This window comes from Equus caballus, chromosome 7 (genome assembly GCF_041296265.1).
Source record: "Equus caballus isolate H_3958 breed thoroughbred chromosome 7, TB-T2T, whole genome shotgun sequence".
Lineage (NCBI taxonomy): Eukaryota > Metazoa > Chordata > Mammalia > Perissodactyla > Equidae > Equus > Equus caballus.
In genome coordinates, this window is record NC_091690.1 from 86306360 (window position 1) to 86313020 (window position 6661).

Below are 6661 nucleotides of genomic sequence, written 5' to 3' on the forward strand. Positions count from 1 at the left end.
CCCAGTCTGCCCTCCTGGGACACAGGCTAGTGACTGTAAATGTCAGCAGCGTACATCCACCTACTGTGCTCTTGACCAGGTAATTTAAAAGACAACGATAGAATATAGCTGAGAAACATGCTCATAATGAAATGTGTGATCAAATTTATTCATTTCCTAAATGTTTATTATCTCTTTGGATGTCACAGGACAGAATGCAGCTATGGGAGCCATCTAGATCTAGATACAAATCCTGGCTCAGCCGCTTACTGTTTAATCTAGGACTATTATTTAATATCTCTGCACCTTATCTATAAAATGAGAATAATATCAGCTCACAGGGTTGTTGTAAGAATTAGAAACAATATATGGATGTGTCTGGCACAGGGCCCAGCACTCTGAAGGTACAAAACAAGATGCTAGTCATGATTGCTGCTTTTATTTGTGAATTTAAAATGGTAATTGGGTTATACGGATGTGATGGAGACTGTGATAGACCTGGGGACAGAAAAATAGAAAAATAGAGCACTTTCTCTACGTGCCTTTGAGGAGTGCACATCTAGTGTTGGAGGCAGACACACAAACTCATAGGGAGGACAGGATGAGGCAGGTGCATGACTGGAGGAAGGGTAAAACGCTCCGGGAGCGCCTCGGCTAGTTTGCTAGTAGTTAACTTAAACATAATTACATAGGGAAAGCTACAAACAACAGAGCATCTAAAGACATCGGAGGCCTAGCGTCTCCACCAATGCAGCTCACTAGGTGCACTTAAAGCCACAAGCCAGGAATCTTTAGACCAAAGATGGAAATTAGGTTTCACTCCTTGTGTCGACTCCATTAATTGATAGTGGCTTCCTGCACAGCTACTGGTGAGAAGTCCGAGAAGAGCAGGACAGGATGCTCTTATTGGAGAGGCAGTGTATCGAAGTGGCTAAGGGCTTGGATTCTGGGGCCAGGCTGCTCTGCTGCTTGCTTAATCTTGGATGAGTTGCTCCACTTCTTTGTGCTTTTTTTAGTGTCTTCATCTATAAAATGCTAACAACAGCAATACCCGCATCTTGGAGTTGTTGTTAGGGTCAAATGAGTTAATTCACTAAAGAACTTGGAACAGTAACAAATTTAGCTATTATCATTATTTTCATTGTCATTAATCCCTGCCAGCGGTGAGGGAGGGAAGAGAAGTGAAGAAATGTCAAATATTTCCTATGCTTTTCCTGTGGCTTTGTTTGCTAGTTCTGATCCAAGTTCTCTTTTGCCACATTCTGAGTTTTGGTTTTAGTTTCAGGTTTTGAGTTTTCAGTCCTTTCTACACTCCACACTAGTCCACATCCCATTTTGGCCTCAGTTAGTCGATATCACTTTCCTCCAACAGAGCTGATATCCAACAGCAGACTTCTTCTTTCTGTAATTGCTCAAAGTCCAGTCTTCAAAGTCCAGAGTAACAGTCTCAACCCCAGAAACGCCGCAACCTTTGTATTCTTCCAGCCACCTGGGACCTAATTAAACACCTGTTTTGCATCAGATGCTTCCTATCTATCATCTCTGGTACTTCCAATAATCTGACAAAGATATATTTACAAATGAAGAAATGGAAGCTTAGAAAATTTAAGTGGTAATTCACTCACAAGTGGAAGATCTGGGATGTAAACTTTGATATTTTTGGTTCCAAAACTTGTGCTTCTTCCTTTCTTACTACATGCTGCCTTCTGGAACCTACTGTTGTCAGCACTGGGTTCCAGCACAGGTTAGGAAACAGAGCTCTGCAGTGTCTGTCCCAAGGGACACTGGGAGGGAGGGGGAAGTTAGCAGCAAAACAGGGTGGAGCTCCCAGAAAGGATACAGGCAGTTAAAGATCAGGCGCAGTCAGGTCTGACCCTCCTCTGTGCCGGGTATGGGAGTCAGGCTGGACGGGCTCGGGTCAGCAGGATGGGGGGTGGGGAAGATTCAGAACTGCAGAGTAGGCATGGCAGGGGCACCAGACACATTGGGAACAGAGGGACTGGGCCTCAAGGGAGAGGACAGTGGAACCAGCAGCATGAAGCACACAGGTCAGCTTGGCCTAATTACTGGCGTGTAGGATGGGTTCCCATCTTGCTGGATCCTAGTGCTTCAGAAGTTACCCGAGAGAGAGGAAAAGGCTGGTGGTAGCCCTCCCCTTGGGGAATTCACCTCGCAGAAAGGCAAGAGCACCTGGAACTTCCATTTCCAGCAGGGCACCAGATACAAGGTAGCCTGATTGGCCCTCACTGAAAAGAACTGAAAACAGTGAATAAATTATAGACAACATCTTATTAAAGGTTCTAATGAGCTGGCAAGAGAATAAGAAGCCATGTACCAAGTGAAAGTAGAAACCCAAGAGGCAGGCTTTTACCAGGAGGGCATTTGCTAAACCAGATGAAAAGAAGTGATGGCTTTCAGAGCCTCATGTGGCACTGCTGAATTAAACCAAGTCCAGAGCCTGCCTGGAGAGGAGAGTCTGAAGACCAGCCTGCCAGCAAAAAGCTGGGCTCTAAAGGATTGCATCCTCAGTATAGAGGCGAGCCAGAAATAAGCTCAAGCCTCTGACCCAAGAGGCTGGAAGGAAAACCTCCTGTCTTGGTTCTTGGCACCAACACAGACGGAAATTTGTGCCACAAAATGGCTCTCGCATGAACTTGCAGCCTGAGTTCACATGATTTGAGTGATTCAAAAAAATCTCCAGGCCAAGGATTTTGATTAAAGTAGTCCTTTAATCAGATGAAAATACAATTCTCTCTGGAAGAAACAATTTCAAAGGCCTCAAAGCATTTCCACAGATAAAGTTCCAAGAAATATGAACTCAGTCAAAAAAACTTACATGAAACAAAAGGAAATGAAGTGCTCTGAGAAAAAAAAACAGAACTAGTCCTACATTGACTATAGATATTCAAAGCATCAAATATAAGTAAGAATATAAATTAAAACATTTAATTTTTAGAGAAATAAAAAGGATTTACAACATTGGAAAAGAGCAAGACTATTATAAATGACCAAATGAATTTAAAATAGAAACAATAAAACTAAAAATAATCAAAATGCAATCTAAATAGATGGTTTTAAAAGCAGATTAGAAGCAGCTGAATAGTGAACTGATGAACGGAAGGCATGAAAAAAATGTATATCTGAGGGTCTTTGATGGACAATATGGAAGAGAAATTAAGAAAAATTGAATACAGAGTTAATAGGCTCAACGTATATTAAGCTGGAATTACAGAAGAGAAAAGAGAGAAAGGAGCAGCCACCATATCTGAAGATGTCAGGACTCAGAATTTTCCAGCATTGATGAAGGGCGTCACTCCCTCATTCAGAAACTAATGATTTCCCAGGAGGGCAAATAAAAAGAAATGCACATGTAGACGTATTAAAACGAAACTACAGAACATCAAAGACAAAGACAAGATCTTAAAGATAAGCAGAGGAAAAAAAGATTACTTTAAAAGAAATAAGTAATTAGAACAACAGCTGGTATCTCAACAGCAAACATGAAAGCCACAGTAGAATGATATTGTCAATGTAGTATTAGTTTTCTATTGCTGTCATAACAATAGACCACACATTTCTCTGCTTAAAATAATGCAAATGTATTTTCTCACTGTTCTGAGGGTCAAAAGTCCAGGCTAACTCAGCCAATTTCTCTGCTCTGAGGTTTACAAGGCTGAAACCAAGATGTCAGCCAGCTGGCCTCTTATTTGGGAGGCTCTGGGAGGAATCTATTTCCAAGGTCATTGAGGTCGTTGGCATAATCCTTGCAGCTGTAGGACTGAAGTTCCTGTTTCTTTGCTGGCTGTCAGCTGGGGGCAACCCTCAGGTCCTGGAGGCCTCTCTCTTGTCCTTGTGCACAGGCCCCCAGATGTCAGAGCCAGCAATAGAGCCTCAGATCCTTCTCATGCTTAGAATCTTTCTGCCTTCCCCTTTGCCACCTCTGCCTCTTCTGTTGTATATCTCTGACTTCAGTCATGTGAGCTCTCTGCTTTAAAGGCTCATGTGGTTATATTAAACTCATCTGGATGCTCCAGGATTCTCTTCTTTTTTTTAAGCTCAATAACCTCAGTTACATCTGCAAACTCCCTTTGGCCTTAACGTATTCACAGGTTCCAGGCACTAGGCCATGGACATCTTTGCCGAGGGAGCATTGTTTTGCCTACCATATATGGAGAGAAAATAACTGCTTGGAAGACTTTTTCAAGAATAAAGGGAGAATAATACTTTTAGATGAACAATAACGATGAGAATTTGACATCAATCAGCCCTCACTAAAAGAAATTCTCAAGAATGTGTTTTAAGCGGAAGAATTGTGATCCTAGAAGGAAGAGCTGAGGGAAGAAGGATGAAAAGGAAAAAAAGTGGCAAATATCTGGTTAAATCTTCGCGAACGCTGTGTGAAATAACAGTAAGAATGTTTTGTGGATTAAGAAAACAAAAATTAAAATATCTATCAGTAATAAAGTGTAAGTTGGGTGGAATGAATGTATTCTAAAGTCTTTATTTGTGTTCTTTGACTGTAAATAGACTTCTGTAAGGATGTATTTCAGGCAGGGGACCTTGTAGCGTGTCTTTGTCACCAATCAAATTTCTCGTTTTATCCATATTAGGTTTTGAAATCAAGGTTATGTTGTCCTCTTAATAAAAGTTATGTGAGTTTCTTTCTGGAATAATTTTTAAGATAGGAATATTTTGAATAATTAGTCAATGAATCAATAAGACAATCTAGTGTTCTTTGTGGGAAGATTTTTTTTAATTTACCAATTCAATTATTTAAGGTTATTGGACTATTCACCTTTTTCATTTTTTCCTAGAGTCAATTTTGGTGAATTGTATTTTTTGAGGATTTTGTAATTCATGTTTCAATTATTTATTGGTGTAAAAATTTCATAATATCTTCTTATTATCTTTTAAATTCTACTCAATCTGAATTACGTCCCATTCTTCCTTTCTAGTATTTTTGAGCTTTTACTTTTTTGTATTGATTAAGTTTGTCAGAAGTTTGGAAATTTTACTAGTCTATTCAAAGAACTAATTCATGGTTTTGTGTATTCTCTCAATTTATGTTTACTTTATATTTTATTTAAAAAATTCTTATTATTCCTTTAGTATGGTATTTTTTAGGTGTATATTTTTTTCTTTACCTTCTAAGCTTTCTGTATCCATATATTTTAGCAATAGCTTTTTTTTCAGTCATCGTAGTGGAATTTACCTGAAACTTAGAAGTACATGAAATCCTTTGTCTAAATGAAATTTTCTGAGAGACTTGTGATTCTCTCAAGCTAGAAATTTCTTCAGGTACTCAGGAACAAAGTCCATCAGGCCTGAGACCACAGACAGATATTTGTTCAAGTTCTGACATGATTTCCAGGAACAGGAGGATTTTCCACCAGAATATAAGGATCAAGTCTCAAAGTGCTTCTTAGATGTGGAGACAAAGTGATAATCTAACCAACAGTTAATTTTATCCTTAGAGGCAGATTATTTGTATTTTTGGAGAAGGGAATACAATAGCTTAAAATAAAGACATTTCTAGAATGACACCCAAAACAGAGCAGTTTGTTGCGTAGGCTCTAAAATTATTTGTCTACAGAAAGGTGAAGTCTCATGATAAATACAAGGTATGCTCCTCTGAGTCACAAGAAAAGAAAAATGTCACACATCTGTACATCATTAATGAGGGAAAAAGTACTCCAATACTAACAGAAGAAGGGATAAAAGAGATATTAGGACCACTGTTCTTCAATGATGTTTCATTGTATATGTGTATTCTCTCAATTTATGTTTACTTTATATTTTATTTTAAAAATCCCTATTATTACTTTAGTATGGTATTTTTTAGGTAGATATTTTTTTCTTTCTTTTTTCTTTAACATCTAATCTTCCTGTATCCTTATATTTTAGCAATAGATTTTTTTCAGTCATCACAGTAAAATATATCTGAAACTTAAAGGTACATGATATCCTTTGTCTAAATGTTTCATTGAAACATCATTGAAGAACACTCTGATATTTTTAAGGCTATATACAAGCATTCCCAGGTACTTTTTTACTATTAAGAGTAGAAGAAAGAAACATCACAGTTTTGCCACATATCATACCAAACCAGGGCCAAAAGCAGCATCTTACCAATTGTTCACCAAAGAGTTACCATTAGGGCTCACATCAAAGTAAGATGTTTTACGAGGTCATTTTGATATCTTCATAGGGACAGAAGAAGATCCATATAAAGTACTTAGATCATTTCTTGGATTTTTCTTTTCAATTAAGAGTAGAAGAGTGAGACTTCACAGTTTTTACATCAATAGTATGGAATTTTGGAATACAGTAGAGTAAGTACATTAAAAAGAAATATTGATCACTACTCATTAATGAGACTATACCTAGAAAAGACCAGATAGGATCAAGGTAAGAGGCAGGTTTTTTTAAAGTCTACATTGGAATAAAGGGAAGCCCTTGTCTAGCCTTGATTTTGGACACACATAGAAGGAAAGTTCAAAGTTGAATCCACCTTCAGTGAGAGATAACATGGTCATTCACAGGGAGTATGCCAAAGAAGGGCTGTGGACAAGAGAGTCATCAAGGAAGCTTTGAAATAGACGAAGGCAGCTGTGGATTCATATTCTCCAGATGTTCGTTAGGAAGTAACGAAGGCGTCTCCATTCTCCAGACCAGTTCTTGA